General features: G+C 38.8%; 1 protein-coding gene and 1 long non-coding RNA gene across 3 annotated transcripts in view; one reads left to right on the top strand and one right to left on the bottom strand.

The window, feature by feature from the left end:
* Positions 1-2,918, bottom strand: part of LOC129407695 (uncharacterized) — a 9,437-nt gene extending 6,519 nt beyond the window's left edge. The window contains exons 1-2 of the long non-coding RNA XR_008631676.1: positions 2,809-2,918; positions 2,448-2,583 (exon numbers count right to left, since the gene is read on the bottom strand). This is a non-coding gene — a long non-coding RNA (uncharacterized LOC129407695). The remainder of the gene's footprint in view (positions 1-2,447; positions 2,584-2,808) is intronic.
* extl3 (exostosin-like glycosyltransferase 3) overlaps positions 1-18,562 on the top strand; it is a 121,913-nt gene that overhangs the window by 41,471 nt on the left and 61,880 nt on the right. The window lies entirely within an intron of this gene.

The raw sequence follows: 18,562 nt of genomic DNA, 5'->3' as shown, positions 1-18,562 counted from the left end.
ATTCTAGACCATTTAAACATCACTGTATGTAATTCTATGGGCAAAAGCTCCTACAGAGGCTAGTTTGTTAGGATTCTCTTCAATCAGGTGTTTGGCCCTAAGTTATGCTTTGTTTAATCACTGAATCGAAGCACTCGTTTTAGTTAAACCTGCACAAATTAGGAAAAAATATCAAGCAAGCACACGGATTAAGCTGTGTACCATTCGTTTTTCAAAATAAAACCAAAAATAAGAACAAGAAAAAACAACAATTTTCTTCATTATTTGTCTCCAAAACCAAAATGAAAAAATGGATAACGTTTTCAATTTTGTGTTTAAATGAATAATGGAAAAAAAAGAAGTAAGGACTGTTTCCCGTTTACGTGACTTAAACTGCGATGCCAGACTGAACCAGGACTGAACCAGGACTGAACCAGGACTGAACCAGGACTGAACCAGGACTGAACCAGGTCTAAACCAGATGTAAACCAGATGTAAACCAGGTCTAAACTGAGACTGGGACCGAGACGGGGACCGAGACTGGGACCAGGACTGGGACAGGGACCAGACTGAGATTGGAACCGAGACCGGGACCAGACCGGGATCAGACCAGGATCAGACTGGGACCAGACCTGGACCAGAAATGAGACCGGGACCAGACCGAGACTGAAACCAGAAATGAGACCGGGACTGAGACCAATTTAGTCCTGGTTTAGTCTTGGTGTAGTCTTGGTGTAGTTCCTGTAAGTATGTAGTCCTGGTGTAGTCCTGGTGTAGTCCTGGTGTAGTCCTGGTTTAGTCCTGGTGTAGTCCTGGTTCAGTCCGGCATCTCAGTTTAAGTCACAGAAACGGGAAACAGCCGTTATCCGTTTTTTCCATTATTCATTTAAACACAAAATTGAAAATTGAAACCGTTATCTGTTTTTTCATTTTGGTTTTGGAGACAAATAATGAAGAAAACTGTTGTTTTTTCTTTTCTTATTTCTGCTTTTGTTTTAAAAAACAAATAAACGAATGACACACGGATTCTGATTGTCATTAGATTTGTGCTTTATGCTGTAATAACGTGATTCTGTTCAAAGTTCACATTTTAAACGCAGCCAGAAGAAGTGACATTAAGACTTAAAAAAGATCTGACAAACCAGTACCAGAGTCACATTTGAGAGCGTGTTTGTACAGATCTCTACTGGAGTTATCAGTGTTTATGTGCCGAATATGGCAGGAGATTTTGTTTATGAGGAAACATTGGTTCTCGAAAATTGCAGCCTTTGATATTTGATAAGAGCGATTTTTGAATGCGCTTCACGCTCTTTTTCCATTTTGACTGATTAGTGTGTTCAAAAATGGCACTCAGAGACCAGGGCAGCACAGAAAAATATTGGTTTTGAATATCTGTATTGATTAGGGGTGTGTAAAAATATTGAAATATTGATATATCAGGGTAGCCACAGGGTCTTAAGTCTTTAATTATGTGACCCAAGTCTTATTTTTTTCACAAAAGTCTTAAATTTCATGAGCCTATTTTTTTTGTATTCTCAACCGTTCTGCAGTCCAGTCTTTATCTCTAGCTCCTCCTCTGTCTCACTCCACCAGGTCGGGCACTACACCTCTTTCTCTCTCTGTCTTCCTCCACAGGGATAGGAACTCTACATCTTTCTCTCTTTCTTTCTCTGGTTGAAGCACTTTGAAAGAATGTGAGACAAGACAATGTCAAAGGTTAGTTTGTCTTGTTAGAATGTCATAAATGCGTTTTTGTCCATTTTACAAGCATTTTCGAACTTTTTTCACAAATAAACCGCGTGGGACTTTAAACGAAACACAACAGTTGGATGGGTCAGTGGGACTTTTGTTTGTGGCGTTCACGGTGACTCTGGGCTTTGTTCAGTTGTGGCGTGTAGGGAGGGTGCTGTCTGGGACCAACGGATTGTCGCAGTGACTCGGTTGTTCAGTTGTGTCTAGAAGTGGCACATTGCGCTCGCTTTTTCGGTTCGTTCCTTCGTTGTGTTCCTCGTCGGCGTGGAGTCATGAGTGTGGCTGTGGGTGTTTTTGCCGCGCGGTCGCTCTCTACTCCGTGTGTGTTTGCGGCTTTGTAAGTTTACTGAAGACGTGCTTCGACACCCGAGTGGATTTGTGTATAGGGTGCTCTGGATTGCGGGGCGCGCAGTTTTATTTTGATGGGGTTAGACTCTTAAGAGCGTGCCCTATAGTGCGGAAAATACGGTACTAGAAATGAGTTCTGAATGAGATTTTATAATAAGTGTTCTTTGTTATTAATAGCAGTGAGTAATGGTCGTTACAAGAATTGGATCTGGTGTTTTTCGCCCGCATAATGGGGGTGATGTTGGTCTTAATTTTCTTTTAAGTGGTCTTAAATTTGGGGTAGTCAAACCTGGGGATACCCTATATACCGTATTGTTTAATGTGATGATACAGTATCGATATCATGGGCTGCTGTATCGATATATCACCTTGTACTGTTACACTCAACGTGACCCCTTGTCCTAATTGAGATTCACAGCCAGCTAAACTCTCTCTTGCATCACTTCCTCCAAGGAACAGGCAGGTGTTGTCTTTGACCAGGATTTAATGCAAAAAAGTGTGAAACTGTAACAAAATACAAAAGGGTATTCAGAAAGTTGTAAAATCAACAATGTACATCAAAGTTACATTATATAGACAATTAAATGGCCAATGTTAGCTGAGAAGTAATACACACAACTCAAATACCACTACTGGAACTCAAATCTCAAATATCTATAAAATGCTACAAACTTCAACAAAATGCTACAAATGCACTTGTCAACATTCATTTTTAATATAAACACTTACTCATATTGCCACTCAAAGGGCTGGAAATGAGAGGATGGTTTCAGATCTAACCGCAAAACACCTCATGGACTGACTGACATTTTCAAGCTAGTAGTTTTACTTCTTGTCACCTACTGGCTAAATATATCACCAAAATCACAACTAGCGCCCCCCCAGCAGGCTGGAAGAACACAACACAAAACAGTTCCAATACACACCTAAAGTATTTTTTGGTATATTTGACTAAAGTATTTTGTTACAGTGCTACAGTTTTGTTGTTTGTTCAGAGGAAGGTAACTCGTTTATGCGACACATTTGACATTTTCACTGTTTTGAGGATTAAATTGTTTGTGTTTCATATGAACTTTGCACAAGAAGTGGTTTAACAAAGACTTTTAGAAGCCACTCTGGCACCACCTAGTGCCTCCGCTCAATTTAATTTCTCTCCAGCGACTAGGTCAGGAATCAAAATACAGTAGACAGTTCGCAAAAACACCGGAAGTGCAAGTTCGGGCACCAGCCAATCAGCGAAGAGCCATATATTCAGTGTTGTCAACGATTTCAGAGATCGAGGATTTAAAGCCGGAACAAAGAGAATGTTTGGTGAATTTTATCAAGGAGAAAGACGTTATTGCCCTTCTTCCTACGGGATTTGGGAAAAGCTTAATATACCAGTTAGTCCCGTAAGCGGTGCATTACATACATCAGGACCAAACGGCAGCGATTGCTTAAACAATAAAAAGTACCCGCCTACTGTCGAGCGAACAGATTCTATTGCCGCAAGGTCAGACGGTTTGTACGAAGTGAAACGAAGTAAAACCAGTTGATGCATCAGGCTAGACTTTTAGTATCACAGCCATGATTTTTTTTTTTTTACTGTATCAAATCTATTTTAAATATATAGTTTCAAATCAAAAGTGTACAATATATCGAGATAGGTATCGTATCGTGGCGTAGGTATCGAGGTATGTATCGTATCGGCAACTTCTTAATGTTAATGCTCATTGTATAAGTCCTTACAATAAATTTCTTTGTTTCGTGACATTGAAAAAGCCCAGTTCAGTGGATCTACAGTGGGGACAGTGAGAGCGTATGATCCTCCAAAGTGAAAGTTGAAACTTTGCCCAGACTTCACATACTTGACACTTCATACTGACATTGCCTGATTTAGTGCCTGTAATAATGTGGCCGGCTGTGAGTTGAAGAGCCTCACATGCACAACAACAGAGAGACTGTCTGTCCCTCTGACAGAAAAGTTAGCTGCTAAAATGTACCGAAACTGTGAGCCTGGATGTGTCCCGCTGTAAAATATCTGTCAGGACAGTTCTGACAGACATAAACAGTTTGGCAGTTTTGGAGATGCCTTTAGTAAGTTGTAATGTGAGCGAAGCGTTTAGTTTTCCCCTGACGACTGGACCACAAAACCACATTAAAGAGGCACATCCCATAAGACAAACACTGGCCCTGGCCCTGGCTTTTGTTTAGTGGCATTTGTTCAAGAACGACCATCAGAATGACCAAAAATATGTCACTTTCAAACTAAGTCATCACACAGGAACAGAGTGAGTAGTGGTGAGATAAGTCTTATTGCTGATTTAGGCCCCGTCCACACTAGTACGTATTTGAGTCATTTTCGTTGTGGATGCAGTGTTCGTCCACACTAATCTGATTGAAAACGGCTCCAGAGACGGAACGATCTGGTGCCCACGAATTCATTTGAGTACAGATCTGATCCGGCACCGTGTGGACGCCTGAAAACACTGATACACTGACGTAGGTCCATGCGGCACGAAGTAATTCACCGCCAAAACACTAAGAGGCTAGAATATACTGTATGTCCATTCATATATCGATCTATGTGTGCGACCTGCAGACGTATAATCTCTGAAAAGTTTAACATGAACCATCTCCAACGCGATAGAAACACAGAACACACTCACCATCAGCAGAACATCCCTCTGTCACAGAAAAAACACTCATATTCCACTTTAGTCTGACAGAAGCTGAACCGCATCAGCGCACAATAACAAGCTGTTTTTTGAGCACTCAGTTTATGCAAATTAGCCATGCGGTTCTAAGCTTCGTTTCTGTAAAACATAAACAAATTTGCTCAAAGTTGTGTGGACAGGGAAGGCTTGCGGACACACAAACGATGTGTCTGTGTACAGATCATTTCTGCGGTGACGTGGTGATACGGTGATTCGTTTCAGTGTAAATGTAACCTCAATGATGATTCCGTTTACAGTAGATTCCGATCATTCTATCAACAGTTTTGTATTTAAAAGCATTTTTGTGTACACTCGAGGGTTTTCTAAAGTATTGAAAATCAGATTCTAATCAACGCTAAAACTATTATCAAGTATCAATACTGGATACAATTGGAGCTTTCCTGATCTGCTTCATCTTGAGTTTTATCAGAACTAGTGTAAGATCACATGGTGTGTTTTGTGTTGAATCATTTGTGTATCAGAATCGCTATTGAGTATCGAGATATTTCTTTAGTATCAAAATTGTGTTTGACGTTTTAGTATCATGACAACACTAGTACTCCCCCCAAGTTTTCTTTTCAAGTTTGCTTTGTTGTCATGACGTTAATGGCGACGTCAGCTCCCATTGGACACTTCTGTTTTCCAACGCAGAACTCAGCGGACTTGTTTATTTCTGTAAGTCATTTAAGACGAATATTGAGATTTACAATTTACAAATTATAACATGATGATCCACTTGTGTTGCAGATTAAAACTAGAGCCAGACGCGAGCTCAATATGTCTTCTTTTCTAAAACAAAAAGTTGATCGAATCGGCTGTCTTTCTTTATGTGTTCCTTTTCGAAGGCGTGGTCCCGTTGCTTCTCCAGATGGTCCTGATGGCCTCATTGTTATTTTGTCAGCAGTATAGTGTAATAAAGAGAGTAGCAGCCCTGCAGATGGGTGGTTTGACAAAGTTTCAGCTCAAACTTTTTCAGACTTTTAATGACAGTGGAAAATGCGCCTAAGCAGGGCCTTATTGGAGTTTGGAGATCCTGGTGCGCGCAGTAGAGCTGAGGCAATAGCATTATCGCTGTTTCTGTGGTCGGTGAGTGGTGCCAGAAAACACCAATACGGCCGTAATGATGCTGGGAATGAATGGAAAACTGGGAAATGCAGAACCAAACTTGAAATTGAATTGTTCTTTTTTACCCAAACACCTTCTATTTTTAGATTCCCTCCTGAAGGATTAAATTTGTTTTTTCCAAGTAAACCAGAGTTTGTACGGAGGGTGGGAAGAAATAACCGAATAATAATAATAATCCATCCTTCTTTATAATCCTTTTAGAGAGTTAATATATCAAAGAAATTACCAAAAATGTCATGGTTAAGGTACACTTTATTGTATTTATAGGGAAATCTCAATCTCAAATCTTAAATTATTACATAAAAATAAAATGAAAAAAAAGAAAAAATCCTCATGATAAATACTGAAGCCCAAAACATATTGCTCCAGTTTTCAAATATTGAACGAAATAGTACGAATATAGTAATTATTGTGACAGGCCTAGTCTTGGTAGATCTCGTCGCTGGCCTCCGGATCAATATAATTTTTTTCTTGAGTTATCAGATTATGAAAATGTAACGTAAACAGGCAGTTAACACCTGATGTGTGTAATCTGAGTTTCTTTCTAATTATTCATACCTGTGCAGGTTTAGACAAAGACGACTAAAGCAAAAATGGCAAACTAATGTGGGAAAAGTAGAAGAGAAAATGTTAAAGATTGAAAGAGTTATTTTAAGATTCATTGTACTTCCAAATACAACAATTAGTGCAAAAATCCATTGATTGTTACTTATCACCAGGTGTTTTTGGTGATCAGATTTCTCTTGTGCATGTAAACACACAGTACTAAAATTTTAAACTCAATTTTTGATACTAAAGAATAGACTCGATACTGAATACTGATTCTTATACCATGTTAATAACATTATTTAGATGATACAATGTCATTTTCAACATTAAGCAAAAAGTGGACTATTAGAATTGACTCTCACAGAATCAGTTTTAACATTTTCTCAGAATTTATGAGTCCAATCTGTTTCAGAGTTAATTTAACATTTTTGGAAATGTTAATTAAGTAACACTGGACCAAAATTCCTGTTTAATCCCTAAATCAAGAGTTAAATTAATGTTTAGAGAGTAAAAGGATAACACTTTGTAGGGTTATCCTGATTTAGCTCAACAACGCACAGAGGTGTTTTAGTTTTACACTTTATTCTAGTTAATTTAAGATAAAATTAAGTACAAAACTAGTTCAAACTGGTATTCTCTCGCAGGAGTTTGAAGTGGTGGGTGGGAGGAGCCAAATTAACACCAAGAGAAGTTGAATTAACTTCAACCATATCAACTCTGACAAATAACCCCAACTCAAACCCGCATTTAACTTTCAGATAGTTAAAATAACACTTTTTGTCTTAAAAACAACTGAAATATTTTACCCTGAAATTGTAACCCTCCAGTTTTTCCTGTGCATGTGGGTCTCACCCTGCGTTCGATTTTCCTTCCAAATCGGTTTTCCGAGGAAGTTGTCTAGCAACACTTTTCCTGGGATGACGCAAACAGGACCTCGGTGGCAGAAAAACTAGACCGAACAAGGATTCCGAGTCAGAATCCAAGCTGGCTGCACCCACTGTGACGTGTAAATATCAAGTGTTTTCATTGTGTCTGGACACTTTCAGTCACTCATATTACTGCAGTACTTTACCGCGTCTGTATCACTGCCTGCGGGTTTGGTAGTCAGTTTTTTGTGGTGAGGCCAATATTGAACAAATACTTGATGTAATGGGTGTTAACGTCAGTAAGGTTGTAACGGAAGAGAAATCTAAACATAAAATGAAGTGCCAATTTCAAATATTAAATCAAGTAAAGTAGCAGCGTTTTTTTTTTTTTATAAGATGAGGGAATAGTCATAATCATAATCCACGTAGTCCGACACGTGGAACATAATAAAATGCTTCACGTGACGTCAAATCCGAGGTCCAAGTGGGAGTCAGAATTTAATCGAATGCAGGGTTATATCTGTGTAATCCTCAGTGGTCCAGGTAGGTTCCATATCGGTCCATGGGCGTATACAAGTCTTTGTGCTCTTATACTTGTTCTGAAACAGCTCAAGATTATTCTGAAAGATAATTCAGGGAAGGTTCATGTCTTTCTTGTGAATGTGACTTGTTTTAGTATCAATAGCTGCTCAAATGAGTATCCAGTGTCGATAATAGTTTTAGTATGAATGATCTGATTTTTGAGACTTTTGACGACGGTAAACACACCCCAAAAGCCAAATCTAATTATTGTGAAATCTGAATATTCTAGTTATCTGATTGTTATTGGCTATGTAAATGTGTGCACCCGCTGTCCCAGTCCTGACCCCTCGCAGACGCCCGGCTCGGCTCGGATGAACACACAGAGGCATCCGCACTCAGACTGGTCCGGGGCGCCGACAGCTCCACTCCCCCCTCCCCTCCCCGCCTCGCCATCTCTCTCCCCTCACCCCGTCACCCCCCCCTCAGTCTCCACGGGGACAGGGCCCACCTCCATCTCCTCCATCTCATCACTTTTAATCACCGCGGCGACCGTGGACTGCAAGCACAATCAGGCTCGCTTTCATTATTCAACCCATGTATCAAGGACACCCGGGACTCCACTAGGTTAGGAGGATTTTACTATGGAGAGAATTTCTAGAACTTAAAGGTGCATTGTGGAGCCCGCTTGACTCCATGGAGATGGTATTGTTACGCCTGGAATGTTCCACAGTACGACATTGTGCTTGGAGACACGGAAGTTATTGAGTGTGTATAAATGCACATCAGTATCCCGGTTATGTCAGTATTCAGGATACTGCGTTTACATGCAAGCTGAGAAACCGGGGCACTCGTATTCGTGTGTACATGATCAAATAGAGTATCCCGGTTTCTTGACATAATCTTACAAATGCACAAGCGCAAAAATGAACCTAATTTCAGTTAATAAACCAGGAAAAACACAAACAGGAAGCTCGGGAGGTTATTTTAATAGATCCGTGGGTTCTAACCAGAGGTACGGAGCTGTGAGGTATCCCACAATCCACTGCACAGATCAAACCCAACGTGTAGATGTTTTATTTAAATATTCTGCGTAAATAAACTCGGCTTTTATAACATATGAACCACATCAGCCCGTTTGATCAGATAATTCAGCTTTGTCACATTTGTTTACGTTTTACTGAAACTAAGACCGTATGGCTAATTAACATAAACTAACCCTAACCCTAGCGCCGATAAAAACAGCTCGCTCCTTGTGCCGCTGATGCGATTCAGCTTCTGTCGGACTAAAGGACACAACTCAGTGGAATATATGTGTTTTTTCTGTGACAGAGGAGTTCCTGATGATGGTGAGTCTGTTCTGTGCATTTATCTTATAGGAGAAGTTTCATGTTTAACTTTTCGGCGATCATACATGTGCAGGTCGTATGAGTGCAGATTCCTGTGCAGGTTTAGAGCTATCATTTCACTCAAAGACTGAAAAAGACTTAAAAGTATTTGTCTTTTGGACACATGCGCACTCAAATTTATGTTGCAGTAACTGAGATACTGCGTTTACATGCCACAGTATCCCGGTGACTATCAGAAAAATACCAGCTACAGCACTGGTTTCTCATAACCGGAATACTGCCATAACCGGGATACTGAAACCGTAGACATGCATCATGACGAAACTGGGCTACTCAAAAAACCCCATCAATGATACTCATGTGCATGTAAACGCACTCATTGACTGATCTGTGGAGTGGCGAGCCTGTTAAGCCTGAGGTAATATGCAAAATCGACTTTTCGGAGCTTTCTACCTCGTTTCAACATTGTTCCTTCATCAAAAACATGCCTAAAGAGGTTTCAGATGTCATCCATGCATGTTTGAGTAATTTAGTGATCTCTCCCAGGCCCTATTCAAACCTTCCTCACAGTTAGCAGTAAGATTCTATCCAGTTGCTCCGCCCACAAGTCTACGTCACTCATGGACACACAGGATAATTCTCCTTAAGATACAAAACAATACACTACAACTTCACAACTTGTGCCCGGAATGTTCCACAGTATGACATTGTGCGTGAAGACATGAAAGTTATTGACTGATCTGTGGAGTGGCGAGCTTGTTAAGCCTGGGGTATTATGCAAAATCGACTTTTCTGAGCTTTCTACCATGTTCTAAAGTTGTTCCTTCATCAAAAAAAAATAAATAAATAAATAAAAAAAATGCCTGAAGAGATTTTAGATGTCATCCATGCATGTTTGAGTAATTTTGTGATCTCTCCCAGGCCCTAGTCAAACTTTCCTCACAGTTTTTATTTATTTTAATTAATTTATTTTTCACGTATAACATAACAATAAAAAAAAAAAAAAAAAGATAAAAAGTATGTATTGAAAGAGGTTATATTAAAGCCTCGATTTATGAATACATTTAAAATTGAACATTATTGACATTATATCTATGAATCTCTGCTTTGATTTTAAAGTAAAATGTGAAATGTTTGGGGATCGTTGTTTAATTATAAAGAATTTCATATATAAATATACAAATTTGATAACATTCTTAATATCTATGAGATTAATGTTTAAGTTTGGTGAATAAATTAGCAGACAATGCAAAGGACAGTGGCATGTAATGAGTTGTAATGCTAACAAAACATTTTTGCACCAATAATATTTTGTTCAGAGTAGTAGAGAAAGTGCTTGTCCAGACTATATTACAATATGACAGATAGGGATAAGTTAAACTATAGTATAAAGTAAGCATAGAGTCCAGAAATGTACAAACTTTTCTCATAATACCAAGAGTTTTATTCATTTTTCTGGTCACCCAGTTAGATTATCATCGAGAGTGACGCCCAGAAATTTGGTCAAATTTGGTCTAACCCTAACCATCTGAATAAGTTTGGATTTTGGGGTTAGCAGTAAGATTCTGTCCAGTTTTCTGCCCACAAGTCTACCTCACCCATGCTCCCACACGACAATTCTCCATAAATGTACAAAAACATGATACAAAAGTGTACACTACAACTTCACAAACCTGATGCGATGTGCAGTAGTTTCATTACCAGGATATATGCTGATTGTTGTAAATAGTGCTCTGAATTGGGAGTAACTGAGTGTGAGCCAAGTTCATGTTGAGTTTTAGATCGATGAAGAAATTTGGGTCCTTAAACGTAATTTTTATTACATTAAATTGACTCTTGTGAGCTTTAAGACATGTTAGAATGAAGGGATGTAACAATAACTGAAATATCGTGATACCGTATCGTCAAAAGTCTCTCAGTAATATAATGGGACCATCATAATATATCGAATCACAAGTTTCTCTGCTTAAATTCATTGTTATGGCGCAGCAATAGCTTAAAATGACAGGGAACTACATAGACCATGATCCTTTGCTCCATTTCAGTGCAGACTACATGAAGAAATAACAGTTCTAAACACTTTTATGTCTTAGGTCTTTGGATTAAGGCTTGTCAAGGCATTTTGAGAGGAAAAAGTATCATATTCACAATATTTTCACACAGCGTTCACGAAATATCGCAATAAATATCGTACCGAGAGCTTTGGATATCGTTAGATCCCAATTAGAATGTTGTTACCTCCTCAAAAACATGCCTTGTTGTTGTGTTTTGTTTGAGTAAATCTTAATTATTAGTCTGTCTAAAGCTCAAAATGCTCAGTTCCACCTTGTGATGTCACGAAGAAGTAGTTTTGCAGTTAATATCCACGTTTTGTTCAGTAAAGATTCCAGGACTGAAATTATCCAAATGATTCGTGTGAAGGTGTGTGGAGTGGAGTGGAGTAAGGTGGAACAAAAGTTTTCCATTTGACACAAGAACGCTGTTTAAATATGCAGAATGAATGAAACAAAACACAACTCCAGGTCTGTTTTGGACGATGAACAACAACATAACGAAGATCATAAAATGGCGTAATATGGCCACTTTAAAAGATACTGACCCAGACACGGCGAGAACATGCAAACTTTTCTTGTACATTTCTCACTACGACAGACAGAAAACAAAGATTAATGCGTTTTGGACTGTGAAATATTCCCCATGCGCGGTACGAGCCTGCAAATCTATATGAAGCGTGTAGAAAAGTGGAGAAGAAGTCAATGCTGTAACCGCCTTGTCTAATGTACAACAGGTGTGGGAGAATTATTTATGGTGCGACGGTGATGTTCTATTGATCTGGACGTGCTCGGTGGAACGTCAGGAATTAAGTGCAACTATAAAAACAGATATAAACGGTTCTCTTCACAAGGCTCCGACGTGCTGGACTCTCTGTGGCGTCGTGTACAAATGAAATATGCTTCAGTTTACTGGTAGCGGATATCGTGCCGATCCTGGAAAAATTTGAAGGATCGGGTATGGGTTCGTTCAAAGATATCGCTTCAGCAGACAGGCATTGTTTTAGATTAGACGTAAAGGGCCCATATTAAACTATTTTTGGAGATGTAGACAAGTTTATAATAAAGTATTACTCAAACTTGTGAATGAAATAAAACCCCTTTTTCAATTTTAACATTGCTAGAAGCTCACAAGAGTCAATTTTTGCATTATACAGGACATTTAATAATAAGATTGTGCTTGAAGTTCATATTTTAGATGTGAGTTGACTGAAATATGAACTGGCAAACTGCAAGAATCCCATTTTTAATCCCAGAATAAAATGGGATATTTTGTTGTTTGCGAAGGATATTGTTGTGTAAAAATTGCCTCACGATTTGCTTATTACATCTATTCAAGTTGCGATACTGATTTGATTGCGCCCTGGATTTTGTTTTCTACTAAAAAAAGGGTAAAAGGTAACTGACATCACAAGGTAGTGGTAGGAACAGTGTGTTTTGATCTTGAGATGTAGACATACTAATAAGGATTACTCAAATATGTGTGAGTGAAACAAAACAATTCCAGGTATGATTTTGATGAGGTAACAAGATTCTAACATGACTTGAAGCTCACAAGAGTGAATTTTGTGTAATGTAGCACTTTGTAAAGTAGTAACAGCTGTTTCGGTGCAGCCCTACTCTGTTTTATACAGTAGTAGGATACTTATTGGTAAGACGTTAATCCTCAGATCAGAAAGAGGCCAGTCTAATACTTGCTTTGGTGTCTCTGTGTTCACCTCCCTCCTCTCTCTAGTGATACTAAATAATATGATCTTGTTGAGACAGGAAGGGCATCTGATATTAAAAAACAAGTGATATTACTGGTTACCCACTGGAAAAATGTACCAGGACAATGAACAATACAACAATAAACAGTGATATAGCCAAACTCAATGTCTCGCCCATGGACACAATGACAACATTAGGGATGGGCATTCGATGAAATTTTCTTAATCGATCGTCGGAAGAATTAACGATCGATTATCGATTAATCATTAACGTTTTTATATTAAAATGATCATCATTATTATTACTATCTGCACTACTAATCTGCATAAATAAATTCAACTTTACGACATATAAACCGTAACGACTCTAGAGCCACATCAGCCCGTTTGACATTATAATGTGTTTAATTCAGTTTTGCGCAACTCTCACAGAAACGAAACTTAAAACCACATCGCTAATTTGCATAAACTCAGCGAAGATAAAACTACAGCTCTTGTGTCGCTGATGCGGTCAATTTCTGTCGGATTAAAAGACATGACTCAGTGGAATACAGGTTAGTGTGACCATATTTGCGTTTGTCAAAACCAGGACACCGTACGGGGGGAGGGAGGTGGGGACTCGTCATCAACATTGCGCGACTCTCACCTGGTAAAACTTTTTCCCACTGGACACCGAAACATATGTGCTGCTTTATACACTGTGCACATGGCCTCACACTTGTCCCGAACGCAACGGAAAGCGTGGAATTTCTTGTACAAACCATCGTTAAATACACATTTGTGCTTCGGTACACTGCAGACTGACCGACTGTTTGTGTTTGCTCGCTCCTTCTGAGTGCAGAGAGACACATGTACGGACCCCTGTTTGGTCACGCTACACACAGCAACCTACATTCGGTTTGTCGATTAAAATTAACGTAATCGATGAAATTCTTAATGATCAATTATCGATTAATCGATTAATCATGCACATCCCTAGACAACATGATATCAGATTGACGAATTGATTGGCGAACCTTGAAGATTAGGGCTGTTCAAACTATAAGTCGTACTTTGGGGGAAATTTGATTTATAAAATCAGAGACCAGGAACCGACATTTCATCTTGAAAGGCAAGTTATAGTAAAAACAATAGAACAGAGAACAACAGACTGTTAACGTCACATATGAACAGTTCTTCAGATAAACTATAACATAAACAACAGAACAGAACAAGTTTAACAAACTCTCCATCTCACTCCAAATCACTAAATCCATTCAATTCTTCATCCTCAGTGTCACTTCTGAGCAATTCCACGACTTCCGGAGGTAAACAGAGCGCCGCTTCCTCTTCTGTGTCGCTGTCGTCAGACTCAGCATCAGTTCCAGTTAGAATTATTCTGGCCTTTCTGAATCCCGAGGATGGTTTCGGTGTCACTGAAGTCCAGGCTTTGTCGATCCATCCAGTGACTTCCAGGAAAGTTACATGGTGCATCCTCCATCCATCCCCGCTTTTCACCAGTCCCTCACAAGTTTCTCGCTCACTCCAAACTTTCTTTCTGCTTCTCAGTTACTGTTTTCGGCTGCATATTTCGCTACTTGCAGCAGGACAGAGGCTCTTTCTACAGCAGACATGCGCATTAGAGCAAGTTGACAGTGGTACAGGACTAAGGCAAGGCAAGGCAAGTTTATTTGTATAGCACAATTCGTACACAAAGTAATTCAAAGTGCTTTACAGAATAAGAAATACATTAAAATCATAATAAAAACAAATCAAAACACAAACAATCATGACTAACAGGAGCAGCAGATACTGACACACAAGACTAGAGCCTCTCGTGGCTGTCATTGTGAAAACTTTAATATAAAAGTCACACTATAGTATAAGTCGCAGGAAACACCCAAACCATGAAAAAAGTGTGATTTATAATCCGAAAAATATGGTATTCCTCTAAATAATGTGGAGATTATAAATAGCTCTACATCAAAAACTGGATTCCAAGCTCTAGAATACATTTTTGCAGTCCTCGATCTTTCATAACGGTGCCTGGGAAGCAGAGGTGCCTGGGGTCTTATTAAAACCCAGGTCTTGCTCTGGTCCTGCTCAGGCCTGAGAATCCTGTCTCTTCTGTCGCTGTGGGTAAGACAGGAAATCACACCTCACTACAGCTCTGTTCTGGTGTTGATAATGTGCTCTAGTGCTGCACGCTCTCTGCACACTGTACTCAACAAATTCTTATCTTAGGGGGCTCATTCCGGGTATTGGTTTGCATGTTTCCACTCATAAAAGGTGTAGCGGCGGCAGATGATATGACTGTTTTGCGACGTCAAACTGCCCCGCTGTTTTCACGTCAAATGTGAAGGAGATTAGAAGATGTACCTAACGCCCCCGGAGCAGCAAAGTACTGACAGACTGGGCTGGTGGAGTGTAGACGTGGTACAATATTCAGATTTGGTGTTACGTTTATCAGGTTATTTTTAAATAATAATGGTGATATGATCGTCAATCGCAATTATTTTAAGTTGCTGACATTAAAAGTAGAATTAATCATATGCATAACATTTTTAGATGACACCACAGCATTTTATAGGGCAACATTAATTAATACAGATGGGGGCAGCCAAAATTAATATTGTTAAAATCTAAAATTATATTGTAACTAGAAAAGCACTCAGAGAGCGCAGACCTTCGCCAAGGACTACCCCCATTTTTTATATAAATTGCGATAAAATCAGTCTTCTGGATCAGATCCGGATCAGAATTTGGAATATGAAAGAGGAACCCATTGTCCATCCCTGAGTCAAATTTCATGGGGTTTGGTCAATAATTAACCGAGATATTGAGAAACAAAATTTTTGGCCCCATTTACCACAATGTTAACTAAAATTTCAAAGTGATCCAGAATCCAGGATTTCTTCCGGATCACCCCCAAAATGAAATCAGTTCTTCCTTTTCACATTTCCAACAAATCCTGAAAATTTCATCAAAATCGGTCCATAACTTTTTGAGTTATGTTGCTAACAAACAAACAAACAAACAAACGCCGGCAAAAACATAACCTCCTTGGCGGAGGTAATAAGTGAGTCACTAATTGAAACTACCAGGTTCAACGTTTGTGAGTTTCGCTTTTGAATATCTTATGGTAAAGTGCAGTTTAATAAGAAAATCTGGCCCTTGCCCCAGGTTTGAGAGACAAATCCCATTCTAGAAAACCACAAGCTGTTCTTTGTTTTGAGTGAAAACAACAATGATCTAGAAGAGAACATCAAGGATAAGTAGCTTTTTTTTTTGCACATTCTGGTGATAAAATGGCGATCATCTTTGTTGGCGATTATCACGATTATATAAAATGTCCGATAGGTGCATCATTTGCCCCAATGTGAGAAATTCAACTTGTACCCAATTTTAAAATGTGACAATACTTTTTAAAAGAAAATCTGTGGAATATTTGCTCAATTGAATAAAATCTACTGGGTCCATCCAGACTCTTTAGTTCCATCCTAACAGTGTCCACAAGGCTCTGACAGAAAAATCTGTTTTTCTCAAATAACTTACATTTTTTTGGATATATAATATATTTTAATAATAATTGCTTATTCAAGGTTCGTGAAGTCCCAAAGAAATGATATTTTTGCCATATCTCAGAAACTAATGACAGAAACATAGAGACTGATAACAAATAATCCGCAATTTCCATGTTAATATTCATTTTCCACTGATACCATGGAGCTAAATTAATTATTTTTGATGTTATTACAGAAAAAAATATTTTTCAGCTCAGATTCAAGGCTTCTGAAGGCACTAAACTTCAGAGTCTAAGTGGACCCAGCAAACATCAATAGAATTTAATGAAATTTCTCTTTGGCAATTGTAAAAAAAACAAAAAGTGATACTAGGTACAGATTGATTTTCAAAAATTATTCAAAAAGTTGGGCAAATGATGCACCCTACTGTCTCACCAATGATTAAAGTCTACTCTTTTTATCATGATAATCAGTATTATTTTTTATTGTCCCACCTCTAGTGGAGTGAAATCTGAACTTTGTCTAAACCCAGCTCTATATTCTCTCTGGCTGACGAAGCGTTATTATACAGAGAGCTTTAACTGTGGAGCGGAGTGAACTTACACACTGTGCTTTTATTATGCAAAGCAGCCATATGCTCTGCTGCTTTCTGCTTCTTTTTTACTGGCGGCGCAATCAAAATCAGTGTCTCTGTAATTGCTTCAATAATGATTGATTATTGAATATTAAATGTTGTGTTTATAACGTAGTTTACACTGTGTAGGTCTACAGCGAGTATAACATCGTGTAACTTTCTGGTGGAGGGTCCCTCACCTGCTTGTTTCTATGGATACGTCATTGCTTTGCCTGGAATGTTCCACAGTGTGACATTAAACAGCTCTGCCTTACATTTATGAAATTACAGGTGCTTTTATAGCTCAAAAATACATAGAAAAACAACATTCTGACTATGAACATGGTCTACAGGTTTAAGATCGTATTGTGAAACATTCCAAACAAAGCAATATTATCTCCACAGAGAAAAGCATTTGATGGACCCTCCACCAGAAAAGTTACACAATGCACCTTTTATATCGTCCAATATATTGTTGCTGCAAATACTGTCATTTATATGGACAAGAATACCAGAATACCAATACCAGAGTCCAGTGAGCGAAGGTGTTGGAGGAAAAACACAATCTCCAAGCCACTCGATCTTATTGAGCCGTAAAAGGTGCATAAAGTCAAGAGGAAAACAACTCTTCTGCACTAAACTGAATCCACCGGCAAATGTACCAAAGGCCGAAGATCTTCAGAGTGGTGACCGTGCTATAAATACGAGTAGAACACACAGTTCAGCACACGGAGACAGAGGCAGAGAGAGACTGGACCTTTAATCAGACTCTGCAGATTTAAGTCAGAACTTGTGAACATGTGAGGAGACAAAGGGGCACGCTGTAGATCAGACTGCGTAAATTCTCTTACCGTCGCACAGTTGGCTGAAAATGTGTCGATTAAAATGCATGTGCCTTGTCATCGAGACCGATCAAAGTAGAGGTCGTGATCTATTGATCTTTTCGGTTTTGGCACAGCTCTGATTGCGACAGCAGCTTCAGGTTTAACTCGGATTCATCCTTATTTTTATTCTTCAAGATGGGGCTGAACGATTTTGGAGAAATGTCTATTTGTGATTTTTCTGGCAAACATTACGATCATGGTTAGACTGGTGATTTCTGTTTTAAGAGACTGATTTTGTTCAAAGTGAACAATTTAAACATGTCCAAAAGCATTAACATTTGAAAGAAGACTGAGAATTTATGTAATACAAGAATTAATACAAGAATCCCATACAGAACATGTTAGCCTTTTTAAAATAAATAATCTGAATATTTTGTCGTCGCCAAAAACTTAAAGGGTTCATATTGCCCTATTTTCTGATTTTTGTTATGTTTTTTCCTCATCACAAACAGACCTGGAGTTGTTTTGTTTCATTCACTCATGTCTAACACATAAACCCTGCATATTTAGGCTTCTGTCAAACCGAAAACACCACCTTGTGATGTCATGTTGTACTACAGAGAGTGCTCCACTGTGTTTTTAAACTCCATACACCTTCACTAGAATCATTTGGATAATT

The sequence above is a fragment of the Boleophthalmus pectinirostris genome, unplaced genomic scaffold, assembly GCF_026225935.1.
Source record: "Boleophthalmus pectinirostris isolate CB_2022bp ecotype Guang Dong unplaced genomic scaffold, ASM2622593v1 HiC_scaffold_13, whole genome shotgun sequence".
Taxonomy (NCBI): domain Eukaryota; kingdom Metazoa; phylum Chordata; class Actinopteri; order Gobiiformes; family Gobiidae; genus Boleophthalmus; species Boleophthalmus pectinirostris.
The sequence above is the reverse complement of the archived record's forward strand: the minus strand, read 5'-3'. Positions and strand labels throughout refer to the sequence as shown.